The sequence below is a fragment of the Meleagris gallopavo genome, chromosome 13 (genome assembly GCF_000146605.3).
Source record: "Meleagris gallopavo isolate NT-WF06-2002-E0010 breed Aviagen turkey brand Nicholas breeding stock chromosome 13, Turkey_5.1, whole genome shotgun sequence".
NCBI lineage: Eukaryota > Metazoa > Chordata > Aves > Galliformes > Phasianidae > Meleagris > Meleagris gallopavo.
The window spans coordinates 583,269-607,351 of record NC_015023.2 but is presented as its reverse complement, the minus strand read 5'-3'; positions in this window follow the sequence as shown (position 1 = coordinate 607,351).

Sequence of the window (24,083 nt, the reverse complement as noted above, 5' to 3'; positions counted from 1 at the left end):
GTGCCTCACTGTTTGGTGCGCCCATTTCGCATTCAAATCTTCTATATTTATATATGTACTCTTTTGTTAAATTCTAAAAACATGTAAAATGATCAGAATGTATGATGCAGAACTGAAAGCAACTCAGCTGTTATATTGATATTTCATTTGCTAGTTTGTTTTAATATTGATGTTACCAACACTGAAAGAAACAGTGAAGACATTGTGGGTAAGCAGATTAACAGACATGAATGCAGTAGCAGGGATTTTTATTCTGTATATTCACTTGGCCCATTTTGTTTGAGTATACATGTCCTTAGCTAATCAGGGTACAGAGCTTTCAGTATCAGAAGAAAAAAGAAGTCTGTAGGCACTGGAGAATGAAAACCTGTTAAAAGATTAGTGATTCTATTTTCAGGAATAGTTTTATCTGGAAATGAAAAAGAAGACAAAGAAATCTTGCCAATAGCTAGACATGCTGAAAATGGAGGATTTAATGAAATAAAAGTGATAATTCTAGATCTGTATTACATACAATTTTAATAAAAGATCATGTAATAGAGAACCTGAGGCTGTGGCACAGCATGGGTCTAAGTTTTATATGTAAAGAAACTGTATATTTATGCAAGACAGGCAGGCTAGTGGAACTGATTTCTGCCTCCACTAAACGCTCTTTACATTGAACTATGGTAGTTGGAAAGGGCCATAATAACATTTGAATGTATTTTAAGACCTCTCTTTCAGAGAACATTTGCTATGTATTTATATTTTCATGAAACATATAGTACCACCAATATTTCACACAAGTGAAAGAACAGAAGAAGAAACGAAATGCCAAACATTTAAAGAACATTCTGTTTATATAATCAACTTGCACTCCAAATCTGTGCCCACATTTTTGCATTCAGCTACAGCACTGTCTGCTTGACATTAGGAAGTTCAGTTGCTTACTTTTCTTCTGTTGCACTTTTGTACTCATGGGGAAAAATGCAGAATGTTGCAGAAGCACAATGGGCCTTCCCCAAGAAAGGACATATTTCAGTGTAGAAGCAAAAGGGTTAAAAATCTTTCAGAATAGCTTTAGGTTTCTATCTGATAGTTTATTACCATTTATAAATATAACTCATGAAATAGAATAGGAAATGTCAGTGGTTCACTATATTTAAATTATATGTTACATTTTGCCAAACAGGTCTCATTGATATCCTACTGTCAATTAAAAGTGTTCTATTACCAAAAAGGAATTCTCTCTAGTCAACATTTTATCATTTTATTATGATATTCTGTCTCTTCTGGATTTACTGAAACTGAAATATGTTTCAAGGACTTTGTTGGACAGAAGTGCTATAGTTTTACAAAGTTTTATTGCTTTGTAAATCAAGATTCAGTATACTTGCTTTTAAATTAAATTTTGCAATACGTATATCTGTTTAGAGTACCAATAGAATGTGTAAAAATCACAAACCAATTTATATAATGTGGCTTAATTCAGAAAACAATTTTTCAGAACTGAAATCAACTGTGGTTGATTTAAAAATTATGCTTATTTCTCTGGATATGTAATATTGACCTATATTTATATATATATATGTCTATATTTATGTTTAGTTTCAAAGAAATATTTTTCCCCTTTTAACAGAAACTGTCTCTAATGACTATGTATTCAACATAGTAATAAATATATTGCAAATGGCTTACTTGTAATGCGTCCTATGTCTTCATAGGTTAAAAGCATACGGATACCAAGGATACTGTAATTTTTCCTGACAGAGGTTCAGTGTGGTGCAACAGAATGAATTGAAATGCACCTTGCAGTCAAATCTGCCTCTAGCTCATCGGAGCAAGTTTTCATTAGAGATGCCTGGTATTGTCAAAGACATCATTGTTTTAATTTGCATTATAACTTCTAAAAAGCCAAGCTAAGTGTTTAAAGATGTCATAAACTCCTTTAATATGAAGCATGTATGGAAGTAGATCAGGCATGAGATCTGCAGTAATGAATCCAACACCACACACTTAGTATCTCCCCAGAAAAGGAGTTCTGTGCTCCTTCTGGTTGGAAGGCAAGAAAAGTTTCTACCTGATGTATAAGCTATCCTAAAGAATGAGACCTACTTTTGAAAGACTGTGATGTTAAAAATAAGCATACAATTCATTTCCTTGAGTAGAGCATCCTTTTTAAAACTTACTGCTGATTGAAGAACCTTTAATCCTTCTGACTGTGCAGTATCTTGACAAGTGATAAAAAAATAATTCTGGGAAGTAAAGAATAAATTGTTAATGAGGCAACAACAATGGCACTGCTTATGTGATTACTTAAAAAGAAATTTTGGAGAGAAATGTGTGCTGGGGATTCCAGCTTTAGAGTCTGACTCCCATGAGATAAGAAATCTTCTCTGTTGCCTTGTATTTCTTCTGACTGCTAGCCTCTAAATGATTTATACCAGAAGCAATGATGTTTCTGAACTCTTGAATTACATTGTGCACATGCATGAGAAGGAAGAGTTGCAGTGATGCAGTTTTCTAAAACTTAGATCCATTCTCTTATTTGTTGCTTGCACTACTTTTCACCATACAATGAATTAACATGCCCTGCAGTATTAGTCTTCTGAGACATCAATAATAACCACCACATTAATAACGTTTTCATTTCTTTCACTTTTTATATTGCTACTACAACACAGGTTGTATAATTCATTAATCATTATTATCTGTTAGAAAATATGTTTTGGCTTAATTTACATAGTCTTTAAACTGTCATTCTCTGAACAAATTTATACAATGAAATATAAAAGGTAAAGATGACATTTACAGTCAATTTGTAAAACAAAGTAGATCTATTGCTTTGATGAAATCCCCTTTGAATAAATGTATTCTTTGCATCTATTAAGAATGTGGATTTTGCGTTAAGTACCAAGTAGTAAATTCTTCTGTATACCCTGAGTTAGTTTCAGCACTCAGTGTAGTGATGGGATCTTAAAAAGTAGATCAAGTCAGTAGCCTAAGTAGCAAGGGACCTGTGAAAATAAATGAAACGTAATTGCGATGACATGAGCTCTGCTCATGAGGAAGATTGCAACAGGAATTCAAACTGTGCTATGTGTTTGGTGATGTACCTGGTGGTTGTTATGCTCCTCTGCTGTAGGGAAGTCTAGAGTCTGCTTTCAGTGAATTCAGACTCTGAACATGTATGTAACACATTTACATGCCTGTTTTAACATATTACTACCGTGAAACAATTTTTTTTAGTTTTTATAGTAAAAACAGGTATAACGTATAAATTCTGACTGCACTGTGCTTCCAGAGAGTATCAACATGGAGCTGTGTCACATAGTCGGTCACTATTCGCAAAAAGCACAAATTTAATTCTACAGTCAGGGTCACTTGGAACACTGTTTTTTCTGATTTCACCTCAAAAAGGAGTTTATGTTTTTGAGCCCTTCTCAGAACGTTGTGGATGCTAATATTTGCTGCTGCAAGCTATCCCTTCAAATACATTCTATAAAATGAATTTGATTGTTCATCCAATGTGTAGTATCCACAATCTATTTCTTCCAGCACTCCAAATGTGACTGTTCAGTTGCAGAGTTGAAACCAGGCTAAAATACAGTCAAGATCTTCAATCTAAAGTAAATAAGCAGGTCTTTTCACATTGACAAAGGGGAAAATTTGCCGTACTTCTGCTACTATTTGCCAAAGAAGATGTCATGAAAACTTTCAAAAATACATGCAGTTTACTTCAACTATATTTTCTATATATTTTCTTGGCTTAAAATTTTGCTTGGTAATTTGAAATATTTGTATATTTATGTTGAAAATCTAGGAGGAAATTAAAGAAGAATTAACTCGCTTGCAGGCACTGTAATTTAAATCACTCTTCCTAAAAGAAAGGTAATAAAATTCTATTGTCACAGTAATCTGATGGGAATAAAGGTGGCTGTGACACATTTATTGTTTCTAAAATGACCTTTGTGTCAAGCCTGATGCATTAATTAATTAATTTTTATATGCAATAGTTTTGTCTTATTTACTAGTTCACCTATGAGCTCCACTTATAATATGTCACTCATTTCTGTTCACTTAAGATGGCAACTGAAGAGTTTTTGTTTTGTGTGTTTTTTACCTTTTGAACATAAATACGAAGAAAAACGTGGCAAACTTTGAAAGCTGTGATAGCAGATGGACTTATCAACATCCCTTTGCCTTTTTTCATTTGAACTGTGGCAACAGCCATCTAAGCTAAAGCTAATTATACAATATTTCTACATAATTATGTGATAAAGATTTCTAGAGTCTGCGCGGTTTTGTATGATTGTCTATAATTTCTTAGTTAAGAGATTATTTTTTCTCAACGCTAACTGATAATGAAGAGATTATTAAAGTTGGATTGTCTGACACTTATTCTGTGTTCTCCTTCATTTTAAATGAAATTGGAGTGATTCTGAATAGAATTTGTTGCCAGCATTATAAAAGGATAGTGTGTAAAACTACAGACCTTTTCTCACAGTGTTGATTGATAACTACTGATAAAATTAAACCAGTGCCATAAACATTTTAGTATGCACCATAAAGTTTTTCCATGTATAGAATTAGCCACATGGTATAGCTAGTTTAAGGCTGTAGTTTCAAAAGCAGTCATCAGAAATTATCTTGAATAATAAGTTCTAAGTGTTTTAAAAGATAAAACTAATGAAAGCCACACTGTTAACCATTTATATCTTTTAAGAAATTCTGTTAATATTTTCTGCAACTTGACCTTTATTTTATGACAAGGTATCTGAAAGGTTGATTTGTATGAGTCATAGCTGTAATTATTATGGTGTATGAAAAAAAGGAAGTTAATGGATTTCAGAGCTATTTTGATTTAAAAATAATAATAATAATAAGGAATTTAGAATCCTGTAAAGAATCTTTATACTTCACTAACGTCTTTTTGGCCACGTCAGCCACTCTATCAATCTATACGTTAAAATGAATTGGAAAAGAAATGTCATATAAATGTGCCTTTGCTATAACTATGACTCAAGTTCCAACTCAATGTGTATAGTTGTTTACATTTGTTTAATGGAAATCTATAATAACCATATGCATTGAGCACATTTACTTAGGTTATGAAATGTACATACAAACATTACTGTTAAAATTTTGATATTAATGGGATTTCAGGTTGCCTGGAGAAAATTGGCCTGCATTATTCTAAACTTAAACTGTGAAGACCTTTATTCAATCCTTTTGCATGGTGCAGGACTCCAAGTGTTTGACAGAGCTCTGATAAAGAAACATGTTGTTATTTATTCTATGTTATTTTCTTCTTAAAAAAAATCTGGTTTGGCTTTTTCAAAGAACCTAAATGAGCTACTCTTTATTTCAGTGAAAGCTTAAGGATTTTATTATTATTTACATTAAAAGACTACAGACTGTCCTTGCAGTAGAAAGGAACATTATAGGTGAATCTTACCCAGCAGGTTTTTATCCTTGTGTTATTTAGGCTTCTTTGAAAAGCCAGTGTAATGCAAGCAATCTTATTTACACAAAGAGAATTCCCATTACAGAAGGCGAGGCTGCTGAAGTAAACCAGGTCTATTCATGCAGAATCAGATTCTATCTGTCCGATTTATAATTTGCAGACTTTTAGCTCTTGCCTTTGAAGACTAAATGTTTTGCTCTCTTCGCTTTCTTCTCAATACTCTTAACAGTTAAGCTAGTTTCTTGGTTTGGATTCAAGTACAAAGGAGAAAAGTTGATTTACAGATTAGTCTGGATGGTTCTTCTCTTATTTCTAGAAGCCTTTTTTTAGTTACATTTATAACAAAGTTGTGGTTATTCTTCCCTTTTCAGTGCAGTGCTAGAATATAGGCCTACTCAAAGGGGAAGTTGTCAACATGGGGTTTGTTCTAATGTCATGCTCATTGTACTTCTAAGGTGGTTCTGATTCATAATGATTTGTGCTCCTTATTGATTCTGTATGTATTAACTCCATTACATTCTGTGAAGATACATGGCAGACAACTTAGAGCAGTTTGTGAATTGTAAAGGATATTTTGAAAAAGAAAAGTATTTAGTTACATATTTATTAATACAGACCAAGCAAATTCTCATAAGAAATGATGACCAAGATTCTGTCAGAATTATCATTTATGTCAGGATTCCTTAAAAGCTGTAAGCAGATGATTGCATTAAGTTTGTATTTCTGACTCAGAAACTTGTACCATTAATTTCTTAAAGTTGTGGGGGTTTTTTTTGTTTTTTTTTTTTTTTTTTTGACTGTACATATGTGCACATGTTTACTTTTGTTTAGTTTCCAGGAGTCCAAATGTTTAGCAGACTTGCATTATCTAGTCATGGTTTGGCTTTGCTATAGGTTAAACAAAGAGTAGTACCAGTGGTACTACTGTGATTGATCATAAACTCAATGATTTTGTGAAATAAATCACTCAAGGCCTAAGTTTTTGTTTTTGTTTTTGTTTTAACAGAATTTCATCCCATAGGGAACCTTTCCTACATCCTTTGTAACATCCTGAAAATAGGCAGATTATGCAAAGAATAAATAGCAGACAGCTGTGAACTATGAGTCTGTAATGCCAGTGAAGGGATTTGGTGACCAGAAAAGCAAAATTTGAACATCTTGAACACTATTCAAACTCTCAAAATGGAATGAGTATTCTATAGTGCAACTCAATTTTTGTTTGGTATAACATATGGATCTGAGTAGATTATTCATACTGACAGATTGAAGCCGTGTGATGTTAGAACCACCTCCATATTATCTTTAGGCTAGCAGCGCTAATATTTCCTTTCTATTTTCACCTTTGTTTTTTCACCTCATTTACTTGCTCTTCATACTGTAGGACTTCTTTCCTGTGCAGACTGTAATTTGTTTTTTTTTTTTCAGATAAATTCCAGGGGCTGATGCTGAATCGGACTTGTCTATATTAACGGTGCAGGAGGAGTTTGAATTTTTCCGCAATATAGTTAGTAAGAGTGTGGGTTGTAAAGGGGTATGATGCCTATAGATTGCATGCAGATAACTTGATCTGGACAAGTGATATGACTTGAACTGATAAACTCTTCTGGGATGCAAAGTGCTTCAGAGCATTGTACAGAAATGCCTATAGAGCAGTGCTATACCCAGCTGGCAACAGCTTGTACTTATTAGCATCAGCTTTGCCTTGTGATGTGGATTAATGCCGGAACCAGAGTTAGTCAAATTTTTCTGCACTGTGCTTCCAACTATGCATAATATTGAGACTTCTGGAGTTTTAGAGTCTCTTAAATATCATTTAAGCAACAATAACACTGGAAATAGCCTTTCTTCAAAAAGATGCAAAACTGAAGCTCTGCTTATGTGTTACAGCAGCAGTTCTAATAAGCCTACAATTGATAAAGGCTATGTTGTGTTGCAGTAATACTTCCCAACTGTAATTTTTTGTATACTTAAATTTTGTTTGTATCTTCATGTAGATGTTTGGGAAATTATATTAATAGTTACTAGTCAGTTAATAGGTACCATGGAAAAAGAGAAGAGATTTATTAGTCTTTTGAGAAAAATGATAAAGACTTTGATAGTAAAAGGCATTAATAAATACTGAATGTTAACTCCCATGAGTTGCAATTCTGACAGGCAGTTACTTGATATGATGTTAAGTGGTGTCTTGGCTGTGATTTGTTATCTTGGGTCAGATATTTGATTAGAATTGTTTCGTGCTTGCAAAACTAAACTGGCTACTGACTGTGAGTACTTATTCATAGAAATAATGCGATATTACTTGTTATTCCAGGTGTGCACAAAGGTTCTATTTCTCCAGAGCTTTCCCAAATTTGTATTAACCCATAAGTCTATGATAAGAAAGTAAACTTTCTAAATAAATCATTTTAGGACCATATTGTGCATTGTGCAGTTAAGTAAATTTGTTCTTATTTGAACATGATCTGAAATGTCCAAGTGACCATAACAAAGCTGTATAGGCTTGGCTTCAGATGAAATTGTGATTTCAGAGGGGAATTCAGTAAATAAGATCGTTGTTATGAATCTATAATTTCAGTACAATATGCTAGTTTAGCATAACATTCATTTAGCATTTAAAAAAATTCTGTCAAATGTGCACAGTATTGTTTCTCATACAAAACATGAACTCCAATCAACTCTTTGTCTGCTGGTCTCCTGGAGAAAGGACAATTGGTTATTGAACCATAATAGTAAAAACTATCTGCTGACAGCTGTACAGGGAAATCATGTTCTGCTCTTAAGCCAGTTATAAGTAGTAGCAGTTGGAGATTTTCCAATAGAACAGGTTTTTTTTTTCATCTCAAAATGCTGATTCTTTGAAACACTTCTGAGCATGCATGTCAATTTTTGACAAGTAGAGTAGCGAAGTGTGAGAATCGTGCTTGTCAGGCAGGTCTCAGTCAACTGTTTGGCTCTTTCAGTAGTGCTAGTGATTTTCGTGAAAATTCATGGAAATATTGATATTTTTCTTAGTTTCAGCTAATGGCCACCAGATATTCTCAGGAACATATTCTCATTAAGAACAAACAAATAAACAAAACAAAACACAAATCAAAACATTAAGTTTCATCTAATCAAAATGCAGTAAATACTATAAAATTTCATTTTGGCAGTTTAGACTGATTAGGTGTGATTTCTTTTTATATCTCCAGAACCCTCACAATGCATCACTGAGAAAAATATCTTCTTTTTTTGTCATCAATCATGTTACTTCTGAAACTACATATTGTATGCTATGCCCTTTGAAAAAGACATAGCATAATCTCCCTAATCCTCTCAAAGGAAACAAAGAGAAGACTGAAGACAGGATATATATTCTACTAACTTTTATTTCAGAATTCTTATTTTTTGGTCAGAGTGTTCTGTGCATCATGTTGTGTTGGTGTACTCTCGGGTGTCACTGACCATAACATGTGAGCTGCAGTGACCTGCAAAGACCACAGATGTAATTGTCAGCAGAATGTGGAAAGGAAGAAGGATTATAGCATTCATGTATAGAAGTGGACACCTAATTCATGACTAGCATCTTGCACGTATTACCATGGCTTAGGTCCCACAGAGTGATTGGAAGGCTTAGGGTGAAGTACTTTGGGTCTCCTGTGAAGAGTCACTCATCCAAATGCTTGGCTTGGAAAGGCTTAATTCATTGTAGGAGGTGAAGGTGAGCTCATCTCATAATACATGTGATTCTGAATCTTGTAATTACTTCTGGATGCTAACGTGGAAGATTTTTCCAACTCATTAAGAATATAGAAAACACTGGACTATATTGCTTAGAGTAGATTGTGCCCATATAGAAAAGATGAAATTATGATAATCTTCCAGTTACAGTGTATAAAATTACATACTATTTAAGAAACATTGCATTCTCAGCAGGGGTTTCAGTGAGTTGGTGGCCAAAAGCTATCTTAATGAGACAGCTTATTTGAAAAATACAGGAAAAATGGCAAGGGAAATAAATGAACAATTAAACAAAATGAAACTTGGATGAAAGCTTAAAATGAACTTGCACAAGCTGAATCCTGAAGACATTGTTAAACCCCATATTAAAGGCATGAAGTCAAGAGAACCTTTAGCTATGTCCTTTTTAGCATCTGTTATTGGGCATTAAAAACAGTACAGTATGCACGCTAATTAGATTAGCCATTAAATGTCTTGGCACAGCTGAGATATGAGAAAGAGAAACAGAACAAAATTTACTGCTGAACATCACTTTATCACAGAATAGACACATTCTATCACAGAATGAAGTGTTTGTGTTCTATTAAAAATACATACAACATTGAGACTAATTAAAGAAAAAAAATATCTGGGAAAGAAATTTGAAACGTAGTTACTGGATTTTGTCTAGATGAAAAAGAAGCGTGAAGTATACCTGTCTCTTCCCTGTCTGTGTTTTGTGTAAGACAAATATCTACTGTTTATCTACAGTTTATTGCTGTCTGTGGGAGAACTTTTATCTTATTTTTTAAATTTCACAGACAAATACTCTGCTCAGAAAATTAAGGTTTTGAAGTAAGAATCAAGAAAATATAAGCCTGACAGTAGATATTTTTTGCCTTCCTATATAGTTGGGTAATCCTTGCTTTTATGAGCACTTGCACCTCTTTATTTAAGTAAGTATAGAACTTTTTCTTAATAAATCCTTATATAAATTCCACCACGTTCAGGATCATATCCAATATTTCCGTTGATTTCAGTAAACTTCAACTTCATTTGTCACTTAATAGCAACTGGCATTGCTTGTAGCATGTTGTAATGATGAAGGTGAGGGAGATGGCAGGTCAGTGTCAAATATATAACTGTGTTTTTATCATTTAATTTTCATAAAATATTGTATCCTTTTCATTGAGTGTACAGTGACACCTTCATTAGGAAAAGTGGACCAAAAGAATTGTGCTATAAGGATTTTAAAAGGCAGTGTAAAACCTGCCTTCTGTCTGTGCGGTTCAACTGTCAGTGATGAGGTTTTATAAATTGTTTCTGCAGTGAATTGTTCATAGCTGCATATCAGTGTAAATATTCAAGGATAGTAATTAGGATATGTAAGCTATCTGAAGACGGGGAGCAGGCTTTTACAATAGGTTACACATTTTCAGGGCAAAAATGTCTTCTGAATGGAAACAGCTGAACAGACAGACATCTTCAATGCAAATTCCTATTGCAAAAATGTACAAAACACGATGAGAAAAAAAGAATGGCATTAGACATCAAGTCTTTCTGATTTCAAATTGAGCTAAACAAATGGCAAAGAAATAAAGTACGTATGGTAGTACTATAAAAGTGTTTTCAGATTAGAGTGTATGCTGAACCTTAGGAAGATATGACTGAAGAGCTATCCTATTTATAAGCAGCATGACAAGCTAGAGACATACTTGTAGCAGATCTGGTTTCTTCCCATTCTTTCATCATGAAGCTGCAGAATCTGACTGTGGTCAAAGATCTTTGATCTGATGGGTGCAGATATTTGAAAATCTAACTGGGGAAGTCTAAATGGAATGAGTTACAGAATAGAATCATACTAATAATAGGAATAAATTTTGAAGTATACCAGTAGAATTGTGTGCAACACAGCATAAAAATAGATTTGAAATGGTGAAAGGACAGGTTCACAATATGGTTTATTTGAACTTTAAAATGAAGCTTATACACAAAAATGAAACTCCAAAATCAGAAGTGACTTGCATGTTAATGTAAGTTATGTGATAGAGAAGCAAAATTTAGAGCAATTAACAAAAAGTCACTGGACAACACAGTGTTGTTCTGCTTTCTGAAAATCTATCAGTTGCTGCTTTTTAAATGCAGAAAGCCTTTTCCTGCTATCATGCAAGTTCCATTCATTTTGCAATATCAAACTGTTTCAGGCAGTTTTTGATGATGGCAAAGGCGAGAAAAGAGAAAAATGAAAGACAAAATAGGAAGAGCAACTATTGAAAAGAGAAGCCACAATAAAGGGCAGGGAGAAATTGTAACCGTAGGTAACAATAATGCTTTGATAAAACTTTGCATTTAAGGATCTGAACATATTTTGCTAACTTCTGTATTAGAGTTGGGGAAATTAAAAATCCAAGAGAGATTTGAGCCACGGTCTTCAAAAACACAGTGATTATATTTTTTAATGTCTTAGTCCTGATGTTCCAACTTAAAGGAATCCATGATTTTTGTGAGGAATTTAGATATCTGATTTCAGTTCACAGTGAAGTATATTTGTTGTTATTACTTTTCAAAATCCTACCTCTTATTCAGCAAATCTAAAGGCTTTCTTCAGTACAAGAGTGGAATACATCCTCAAGGAAAAAGATGATGAAAAAATTTTACCATGCAATTTGGTGTTTGGATAAGTGTTGCAGAATTAGTTAATAAAGGGAACTGTAGGGTCTAAACTCATTCTTGTAGCTCTTCTGTGGTCCGGGAGAGGAATTTGTATATCCAAAAATGAAACTTCACAGTCTGTTATACTACAGAGAATTACAAACGTTAAGTTAAAAGATAAAAAATCTTTCTTCTAATCAAAAGTGGATCTGTGCAGCATATCTATTACATATTCTGTACTTGTCCCAAATACAGAGTTCTTTTAGAAGGAAAGATACAGCTTGGACTTTCAAAGCTGGAACAAGTACTCATTAGAGACTTATAAAGGTATGGAACAGTAGCTCACTGGACATACCAGTGTAAGTTCTGTGTTTGAAAAAGCTCAGACTACATGGACACAGATATGCATTCAGGAGTCACATTTGAGTGACTGTTAAATCAAGAGAAAGCAGTCTCAGCTGAGAAAGCGTTTGCTCAGTTTTAAAGATTAACAGTGAAGCTTGTTGTTACACAAAGTCACCATTTTGAATCGTGGCTCTAAGTTCTCATTCAGTTGTGTGCTGCATTTACAAATTTATATTTTGATTTTTTAATATAATACTTTATGAAATCGCTAATCTGGGTAATAAAGTGAACTGGTTGGATAAGTAATAAGGTTCAGCATAATTATTTCAAAATTTAACAGCTCAGTTTTAAAAAACGCACTAAATCAGAAGTCTGAATACGGGGTTTATCAATGCCTTAATGTAATGCATAAATAGTTTACGTTAATATCATGTAACTTGTGTGTGGGGAAAAAAAAATAATAAAGCTTAATTACTAGAATGATAGGACCTTAGAGTACTGCATTCTGTGGGCTTTAATTAGTTCATTGTACATTTTTTCAGAACCTAAATCTTCAATAAATAACTAACATAAATAAGGTTAATGAGAGGCACTAGAACTGGTAAGAATCTTATATGAAATGCATTTTTCAGCTTCACTGTGGGTATGTAGATGAAGATAGATAGAGGGTAGATGATAGGGGCATCTTATAATAAATTTCACCATTGTGAGGACCCAGAAATGGAGGCTTGTTATTCTCATACCCAGAATATCTTAATTGTAATGTATTCATATAATGGATTAAATACATTAAATGTTGCATTAGAATAGCCCTTAAATTTGCTCATCTCAAGGTGAATCATTTGAATTGTTTGTTCTTCTCAATGATACTTCTGTGTCAAAATCTTTCAATTTTTTATAATTTCATATTCAGCTATGGTTTGACCTTCAATACCAGAACATCTTTGAATATTAGAGTTATAATACATCTGACATCATAAAATAAGTGATATTAAATCAAAAGGAAGAGTTGTACATAGTGAAATGTATCTCAGCTTGAGAATTTTGACTGCATGGTCTCAATCATAAGTTCAACTGCCTTGGTTGGTCAGCTATTGCTGTCATCCCTACAGAAGGGCAGCTTTAACCTTTCTGCCTTCTCAGATTCAGAGTTTTGAAGAGTTCCATAATTGAAGATCATGGGTAGTGTTTAACATTGGAGGAGCGAGATCTCTCAACAGCAGGGCTTGCTTCAGGCCTTTGGAGCAGCAAGCTGAGCTCTTTAGACCTGGCATTGCTTAACTTGGCGCTCAGAAGGTTTGAACTACTCCAACCCCTTTTGGCTTTGCAGAGATTGACATAAGTGAGTGTAAATTTAATTTCTAAAATAAGTAGAGAATTTAGTACAAATTCATGGACTGTTATATTTGGGTACAGATCTGTGTGTGCTGGTTCCTTATAGGTTAAAAAATATTGTGCAATTATTGAATTACTCACAGAAAACTTAGATTTTGAGAAACCTGAATTAGTATTTTAATTACCACAAGAAACAGAAGCTTCTTTAGTGTAGGAAACATTGATATTAATGGTAACTGAATTTTTGTTTTGGGTTAAGCGATGGTACTGACTCACTGACAGAAAGTGTCCGTGCACAGGTAAATCAAGGGGCTTGTCACAGATTGTTACTAGAGATGCTTGCAAGGAATCAAGACTGACATTGGACCTTTTGTTGTTTTACATATAATTTGTAAAAGTTTTCAGGAATAATTTACTAAGGAAGGTCTTGAGTGCTTAGTCTAAGTCTGTATAAAGGATATTTGTCTGTTTGTGGTAGGGAGGTAAGAGTGATGGTTGAATTCTGTAGCTGCAGACTTTCTGCTGTTTTCAAATGATGCTAATCTGCAACCCTTGCAGTTACCATCCTGTAAAAAATGCACCAGTTTATGAAGTGAAAATGGTATGGAGTAAACTAAGGAAATAATCTTGCAGAAAGTTCTTATCTGAAAAAGATGTGGCATGGCTATGAGCCCAGCAGCAAGCCTGTCCCCCACATTTCAAAAGTCTAAAGTTATAGAGTACACTGTTAATAGTTATAGACAACAGTAGTCATGTAGCCTCTTATTGCCTTTGTGCCTTACAGACTTTGAGATTTCAGTATCCTCAAAAAGTTTTACATACCAATTAGCCAGTCAATTACAAAATTTTCATATAAATTACTGTCATAAACTGGAGCATAGGAAGTTCCACACCAATATGCAAAGGAATTTCTTCAAAGTAAGGATGATGGAGCACTGGAACAGGCTGCACAGGGAGATTGTGGATTCTCCTTCTCTGGAGATATTCAAGACCTGTCTGGACACCTACCTGTGCAATCCGCTGTAGGGATCCTGCTTTGCAGGAGAACAGGACTCGATGGTCTCTAGAGGACCCTTCCAGCTTCTATAATTCTGTGATTCTGTGAATCCAAGGAGAATTTGAACATTGTTCTTAGATTTTGAGTGATCTCGTGTGGAGTCAGGAGTTGGACTGGATGATCCTTGTGGGTCCCTTCTAGCTCATGATATTCTGTGATTCTATGATGTAATTATGCATTTCTCTAATATCTTGAAAACAATTCCGTACCTTTTTGAAAATCCGTCACAAAATTGCCAAGTAAACGGCAAGTCAGATGAGGATTTTTCATGGGTGTAATTTCCTTAGACAAAAATGAATTTCTCTTATAGAGACAGTAAGAATGAAAACAGTTTTTTTTCTTAGCAGGTCAGTGATATTAGAATGAAATGCAAATGCACAACTAAACTACATAACACAAATTCTGCTGTTTACTCTCTTGGGCATTACTCAGTGTTTGGTTTAATGTTTTTATAACATTTTATGAAGTTTTCCAATTAAATACTAATGTAACTTCTTCAAAGAGAAACAACAATTTCTAACCCTGAAGTGAAAGAGAATAGATGAGAGGAATGATAGCGCCGCTTGGCAGGAGAATTCTGCATCACTTCTGAATACTTTCTTGTTTAGTTGAGAAGCTTTATATGCTATGTGAAACAAAATATGTATATGTATAAGCTATGCTCTAATTACATGTGGTGTATCATCATCATATGTGTTAAATTAGGATCTTTCCACTCTAGCAAAAAAACACGTGTTCTGTCACTGTTTTATTTTTAAACACATTGTCAAGATTCTTAACTTTTAAATGCCTTATTCATCTAGGCAGAATAAAAAAAGCCCTAACAATTAAGCTAAAATCTAAACAACTAATACATTTTAGTGTTTTAAAATTCAGTTGTTCAGTTGAACTTGTAATAAAAAATTTACTTAAGCAGAGCAAAAAGGAAATTATAACCACTCTTGCCTTTTGGCAAGAATGGGTATGTAGTATGCCTGATTCATCAGCACTAGACAGCAGTAACTCATGTATATGGAACAGCCTGTAATGTTTTTCAGTTTACTTGAGGGAATGAAAAATATTTAAGATTCTGCATACTCCCAGATATTCTTCAAGGTTACCAGGAGGTATAAAGACATGATCTGAACCTCAGGTCAAATTCGTATGAAAAAGAAATGCTGAAAGAAAGACCATTACTGAGAAAGGAAGAGCGGGATTCTGATTGTTTCAGTGTGCACTGAAATATTTTGTCTTTTCTTCCCTCTTAAAATATCTAGCAAAGAAAAATGTATCAGAACAACAGAAAGGAATTAATCATCAAAACTGTTGGTTAAGAGGCAGCAGTGTGAAAAAAGCCGCATTGCTGTAGGTCAGATGGAAGTATGTGAGACATGGTATGTAAAGAAGTCACAGAAGCTTTGCTAATGAGCAGCACTTCTGTTTGTCTTTTTTTGTTTGCATTTATTATTTTTATCTGTTTTCATAGATTTCCTACATTCTACATTTCCCCTGTCAGACAGAGATGAACACAGAAGTAAAATTCTATTCATTTGCAACAATACATTGCCTGCTCCACCCTCAGGGTAACAGGAGAAGGGTCAACCCTTGCCTGTCTTATATCTCTGCAATCATTATTTACATTCACTTATTTTATGTTGACCTAGACAGGAACAATCAATGAGAAGTGGTAGGTGCTTGACAGGGTATGTGTGCTAGGAGAAGGATAGAAACAGAATTGATCTAGTGCACAACCTTCAAATCCATTTACATGGGAAATTGCTGAATCACCACAGTCCTAAAACTCTAAGAAGAAAATGCTAAATTTAAAAATAAATAAATAAATAAATAAATCATACATACTTAAATTACATTAAATAGTGGCATTTGTCAGATTTGTGTATTTTATTATTCTGTTTGAAAAATTTGTAATATTGACTTATTTCCTTGATCAAACTACTGGAGTACAATATTGACTGATGACACAACTTCTTTCTATCTCAACAAAAGCAGAAACCATCTGAAAAATAAAGAGGATAAAATTGCTAATTAAAATATTAGGAGAGCATCACTGTGTACTCTATTCGGGGACTAGGGTGGAGGGAAATGAAGCACCACGTCCATGCAGGAATGTTTCATTAAATAGAATGGAATTAATTTAAAGAATAGGCCTACACTCAAAATCACTGTCAGAGTGGCAGCAGAAAACGTAGCTATTTCTCCATCCAGTGATTTTTTTGTGTAGTTTTTAACAATGTTGGAAAAGCAAATCTTATTAGAGACTTATTAAAGTAAGTCATTGTGAAACGGGAATGTGTTTAAGACAGCGCCTGCCTCAGAGCAGAATGATGGGAAGAAAAAGAACTAGCAATCTGGCAACTAGTGAAACAAGCAGCAGCAGTTTCTGATGCAGTAGAAAAAACATTCAGTCCTCTGCCTTTGCTGAGAAATATCAGATAAACATCAGTTACACCACATGTTGGGGACCCATGCCCAGAACCAGTCCAAGGCTTGGAATGAAAACAAGATTACTTCCAGGGAGGAGGAGATGGTTCACTTGTTAGTATCTCTTTAACATTATGATCTTTATCAGCAAAGACAATTATCGTAAAGGTTATTTTTGCTTTTGTAGAGTGGGAAAAAATTGGTCGAGTGGCATTGCTGACAGCAAGACTGTCATTTTAAAAATTAGGTTATAATGAATATGAGTTTGAGAAGAAGTCTGCAGAGTAGGTCCCATCTGCTTCCCTCTGGACTGCAGCACGAAAGGGAACAGATGGACATGAATTATGCCAAAAAAGTCTGGGAGAGGCTAGACAGCTCCACAATCTTATTCCATATTATCATCAGTCACTCTTAGATTCCACTTCCTATATACATCTCACGTGCATTACTGACATGAAGAAAGTGAGGTTAGGGTGAATATGACTGGAAGGAGAGCAAACGTAGAGTAAATCATACCATGAATACTGAGTTCTGTAATATTCATACGTAGCTCAAGCCTCTATAATTTAGTGCTAATTCAGTTGATAATTTTAGCTTTCCCCCTTGTTTTGTTTTGGACTTCACACAAGCACCATTTCTTTCTGAATTATCACAAGAAAGTGGTACCATCTTTTTCCTGACCACCCATGTAAAAGATAAATACTCAGGTGTAAAACTCTGGTTTGCAAAATCAAGGCTATCTTGATGTGACAGCAGACCAAGTCAGGATTTTAATCTCTCAGATGTCTTCTAATAGAAAGGTTTATCATAGTCTGTTACAGAATTGCGTGAAATTGCATTGCAAATGGCAAATTTGGAGAGATGTCACCTCTCAAAAGCCTTTGCAAATGAGGAACAAAATTTAATTCCTTGCCAGTTCTGACACAGACAGTTTTAGAACATTTTCATATGGTTTCATTTGTGTTTCCCAATTAAAAATTGTGCCTAGATATCGTGCTTTACATTATTTCCAAGGCTCTATTAGTAATAATAATATTTTATAGTACTGCACAATATAGTAATGTAGTCTAATATTATCAAATACCTAGTGATTTAGGGAGCATAAAGATCAGAGATCCCATTAGGACATTCCATCAATTTAAGTATGTCCTCTTTACAGATGATGACTGCAAATGTATATGCAGTCCCATAATTTAGGTTTTTATAACTACAGCAACTGGTAGCTATTTGTTAAGGTGTCAGAGGCAGCATTCTGCAGTTGTTGTGCCTTCCTTTTGAAAGCCAGCACTTTCTTTTTTATAATATCATATTATAGTCCATAATATGCAATGGGCAAATTATCCAATCAACTATTACTTTGGTGTATTTTTTTCTGTATTTTAAAAACATCTCTATCTTTCTTGCATCTCTAGTTCTTTTCTGGTTGTACAGAACAGAAGTGGTTAAGGCATAGCTTTGAATTAGATTGCTTAGTAATGATAAAACTTGCTACTCCACAATGGTATTCAGGATGAGTTTTTTATCCTGTTCTTTGAAATTTGTACTCCAGTTACTCAATACCTAATTTAAAACTAGCAATTTACACTATGGTTGGAACTCCTGATTTCTGAGTAGGCAAATTCCTTTTAAGCCACTGCAAACCATGACTTACATATCAAATACCATTTCGGAGCTTTCAAGCATGCTCTTTTTTTTCTCTATGCATTTGCTTTCTTATATCTTTATATTCAGCGTTCCACGGTTGGATTATTTCTCTAAATGGAAAAAAAAAAAAAAAATCGAGTGATGTAAAAGAGTAAGAAATGTCCTTTTATCTTCTATTTTTGGAAAAAAAAAATCTTTTGACAAAACTTATGGGTACATACTGTGTTTCTATGCACAGTAAAACATTAGTTTGAGCTATGATTTATTCTATGAAAAATGGAGAGAAATAATGATCAGTATTTCATATAATGCTTTGTTAGTTGTTTCACTATAGGTACCATCAAAAACCCATTGCTGTCTCAGGTGTTTCAGGGAAAGCAATATTAGAATTGAGACAGGAATTTCATACAGTAAACACTTATGAAAGGTCTGTGCTCTACATTTCTTTACTCATTTGTGTGAGAAGTTATTTACTCTCTGCAATTAGTTGTTTCTATCAGGGTATTTTGCAATTTGGAAAAAAATGTAATTAGGGACTGCTTTCTGAGAACCAGTGGGCAGCTACAGCCACTAATCAGTGTTTTTGTTCCTTATCTACTCTGGGTCAGGTTGTGAAGTCAGTATTTTACACATTGGCTGCCTCAAGGTCTACATATACTTCAGGTCTTCATTGAACTAGCAGTACACGAGCTAAAAAATAATAACCCATTTGGGCTTTTGCCGTGAAAAATGTGAAGTCAGTTTTGAATGTTGAGTAAAATCTCATTACTTAGGTGGCAAATGAGCCATGAAACATATTGTCAAAAATATAGAGCCCAAAATATAGTGCCACTAAATATTTTATCTTCATGGAATGTACCACAAAAGGTTTGAACTCTAAATCAGTCAGTGCACTTAAGCACAAAGCATCATTCATCAAATGAGAAATCCTCGTTGCAAAATTTGTCCATGATGGCAGCTTTAATGAAGTTCCATAATTTCTCTGAACCTCAGAAAACTATTATTTCATGTGTATGAAGGCATAAATCTACCAGTTACTTCAACCATGTCCTTGCACAAGACTCTCGGCTATTGACTTTATGGTGAGAATTTCATTGTAATCTTTCATCTTCTCTTTATTCTTGCCTAACTGTTAGATGCATAGTATCAGATTGCTCATCACAGATATGGGTGATTGAGGAAAGTTCTAATCCAGAACTGAAAAGACAGTCTTGGTTATGTGGGATATCTCAACATATCAGGAAAGGCTTTCAGAAGTATTCCTGAAGTATCTGTGCTTGTGTTCCCTTTTATTTCCATAGTAGAACAGAATTTTTTTACTACATGGCTGAAATAATAGGACAATTTGTTGTCTCAAGTACTTGAAGATTGTCCATCTGGGAAACAAGTAGTATTTGTAGTCAGAGAATGAAATGGCTAACTGATCAATACAAACAATGGTAGAAGAGTCATCCTACATGGACAGTGCGCTTTGATGAATAATACTTGATTTGCACAAAGCACTCCTCACCTCTGTAGTTGAGTAATAAGGTTTTCTTCAGTCATATATGCATAGTGCTGAACATATGGCTGTCCACAGAAAATCTTAGCATCTCACAGGCATAACATTGTTTTTTTTTCCACTTTCTTGAAATTAGGCATGCTGTGACATTGGGAAGCAGAAATCAGTGTAAAATATGTATGCTTTGGAGAGGGGAAAAATAACATTCTGAACTTCCTGAATGATAATGAATGTACAACACATAAAGCCATTTTGCTGTCATGATAAGGAAATAATCTCTTCAACTGTCTTGAAATATATGTGCTGTGATTTCTCTGTGCTGTTTGTACTCTTCATACTATGTAGATACTTGTCGTCAAACATCATGCATTAAATTTTAAGGGGAAATAGTCTAGATGTCAGGCAAAGTGCTTGCAGCCAGCATACACTGAACTGATTTATTGGAAACACAAAATCAACTGCAGATGAATGGAAAAAGGGGATTTCAATAGAAAAAGTAGCAACTTTGAAGATTGTTTCAGTGTAAAAATTAAAAACTTTGGCAGCTGCATACAGTGGTTAAGGGAACAGACCATTGTTCAGATTTTTTTTTAAGTCCGATTTATGTGCTACGGGACAGGCTTTGTGTCCCATAATTAAAGCAGTGCTTTATTAAAATAAATCTGCTTCCATTTTAAATAGAGACTGATCTGCAAGCTGTAAAAAAGATTCAAAAAGTCATCATAACCTAAAAAGAGAAGTTGTATTATTCATGAAACAGCATAAATTTGTAAGGCTCTTTGTTATGTTTTTAAGAACAGATGTCACCAGACTTTTTCCATTTCTCCTTATCTGTGTAAAGACTCTGGATCATCACTTAGTTCATGCTTCTTTCACAAAACAATAATATATATTCTGTGAGAATCTCATAGGAAGCAGTATTGTTTAGACTCATTACATTCATTTTCTGAATTGACTTTGAATAGCCCAACCAAATCCAGTCCTTGTTATGTTGCTGGCTAATGGATTTAGTTCCTCCTGCTCCTTCAAGTGTTATGTTGATGTCCTGTGTCATTCAAGCATGAGGAACAAACACTATTTTGAAGTATGAATTGTTGCAGGTAATCTGGAATTATTCATGAGAAGCAATAATTTTAAGAGACAGAATTAACTTATATTTGTGTGAGTACTTGCTAAGATACTTTTTCTTATTTCACTCTCAAAAGCTGCCCTGAATTATCAAGTCAGATGCGTTAAGGTTCACTACATTTTCTGAAACCACTTCATCAAGAATCCTAAGTTAAAACTTGTCCAATTTGTAACATCTTTGCATGCAAGAGTAGTATTAGCAACTCCAGAAAACAATCACAGTTTACATGAGCTGAAAGAGTTTTTGGAGGTAGCCCCACTTGCTGTGAAGAGAGACTAAGACTACTAAGACTACTATTTTGAGACTTCAGCAACATAATCCAGGCTTTATATTTACTTTTAACTATCACTAATTAAATTAGACATCTCATAAAATCACAGAATCACAGAATTGCAGGGATTGGAAGGGACCTCTAGAGATGATTGAGTCCAACCCCCTTGCTAAAGCAGGTTCCCTACAATAGGACACATACGTAGCTTTCTAGATGGGTCTCAAATATCTCCATAGAAGGAGACTCCACAACTTCTCTGGGCAGCTTGTTCACTGGACAACTCCTTCACTCTCACTGTAAGGAAGTTCTAATGCATATTTGTGTGGAGCTTCCCATGTTCCAGTTTTTGACCATTGCTCCTTGTCCCATTACTGCACACCATTGAAAAGAGTCTGGCCTCATCCAGCTGCCTCCCACTCCTATTATTTAAATGTATTCCATTTTCAAACAAATAATTTGCCACTAGGTCTATTTTTCAGACTAAAACTTTGTGACAAATATACGTTTTCCCTTCCAAGCAATGTAAGGTAACAGTAGAATGCACAAAAATATAAATATTGTATTTAATTACAAGCATAGACAAGGATCTGTGTGTGATACAAACTTTCTTTTTTTAATTTGCTATTATCACTGCCTAATTAATATAGTAAAAAGGTTGTTGCATAAATCAGTGCTTGACCTCAATGCAGGCTTGCTAATATCCCTATATCCAATAGCTCTTGTTCTGTAATTCCCCTGGAAGAAGTGGAATATGTCAGATAAATTAAATGAAAAGAACAGATGTAGATTAAGAGTGATGTAAATTTCAAGACCGCACTTTTAATTTCACTAAATATTATTTTCCATCTTCATGATCACATTACACTGAAATGTTGGAACTTCAATTTCCTCAACCATTTCATTTAATAAAACCTTTGTCTCATCTGAGTTCTTGAAGAGATGTTAGCTTTAAATCACATTGACTTCACCCTATCCAATTTACATATGCTGGAGAAATAAAAGTCTTTTCAAGAGTTGCCATGGGGCTTTAGAAGCCTCAAAGGAGTATTAAGACCTTGAGTTTAATGTGAACTGCCTCCAACACAAAACACAAATCTTCCCAACAGAATACTAATGGTTTCGTGCAGTTACATTTTCCGTGCAAGTTTGTAACGTAAATAAACAGTCCGCATATAGAGAAAAAATAACTAAATTAAGTCTGTGTGTTTGTATTTAGAAATATGCCAGCTGGAAATAAAAAATGCTTTCTATAGGCCTGTATTACATAAGGAGTGCTGTGTGACTTGACAGACGTACAAAAAAGAATACAGGATAGATTAAAGGGGGAATTTAGAGCAGCTCCATTTTTTTCTGTAAGGGTTGTATACCTGCAGAATTACATTAAGGATTTCACAAAGCCGTTGCAATTATACATATAAGACATTTTGTCATAAATCTATATAAACAAAAATGCTTCCACAGTGGATTTACTTTTACTTGCAAGAAAATTTTGTATTTATTTTGGTTTTTAGAAATCACTGTATTTTTAAAACATAAACTTCACTGCATGCAATAACAAAGGGGGGGAATGTTTTCCTAATCTGACCTCAATCTCATTTCTATAATGGATTTTTCATTATAATAATTATATCCCATTAAAATGTCAGAACTGGTTTAAAAGATATCTAAGAAGACTTGTCTGTTTGAGCAAACTAGCAGGCAGAAATATTGATGTTAATTTACTTGGCATCATTTAAGGGAGATGGAGAGTACAGTACAGAAAATGAAAATCCTTGTCTGACAGAAAATGCAAGCAGATTGACTGTATATAGTATTAACTTAACACATAAATAATTGGTCAATCATAAGTAATTAGGGAGCATTTCCATTACATAAATAGAAGGTTTGTTTCAAGTGGAGAGTAGGATGAGTGATTCGGGCTGAATACTATCCATGACAAATCTAGCCCTGTTTTCTGCTCAGGAATCATCAGCAAGAAGGCAGACCTTTATTCATTTGTTTGGGTGAGATTGCAAACTCCTGTCTCTTACTGGAATTCTGTTCCTGGGGTGGTGGTATTTCCAAGAGCAGTTGCTGGGTGTGAATGGGAGCTACTCAGCCTCTTTGTGAAGAAAGTGTTGAACTATTTGGGCCACAGTCTGACAGCCTCTTCGCACAAAGAATCAGTTTCTACCACAAATCATATGATCCCTGTTGTTTCAGCTCAGTAAGCTCGTCCTGGTCTGCCTCTTTATTTAGAATGATTTCCATTCCTTGGGTGTTTCGTGAACGAGCCATGTGATAGAGTTTCCCTCTCTTTGTTATCTGCTGTATTTTGTGTGTTAGGCACAGGAGTTGTGTTTCAGTTAATTAGGGCAAAGACCACTTTGAAGTTTCACTTTCCTTACCACTGCTGCTTTACTGTTCACTCAGGTGTTCTCTGGTATGATGTCCCTTGCAGATAGAAAACACTAAATCAAAGCAAACCTTAATTACCAAAAAGTATCAGATTTGTACATACATTGATCAGTAAAAACATTTTTAATTTGTATCCTTATATAAGCAGGTTTTAAATACAATTCAAAAGTGCTCATGCTTTTTTTT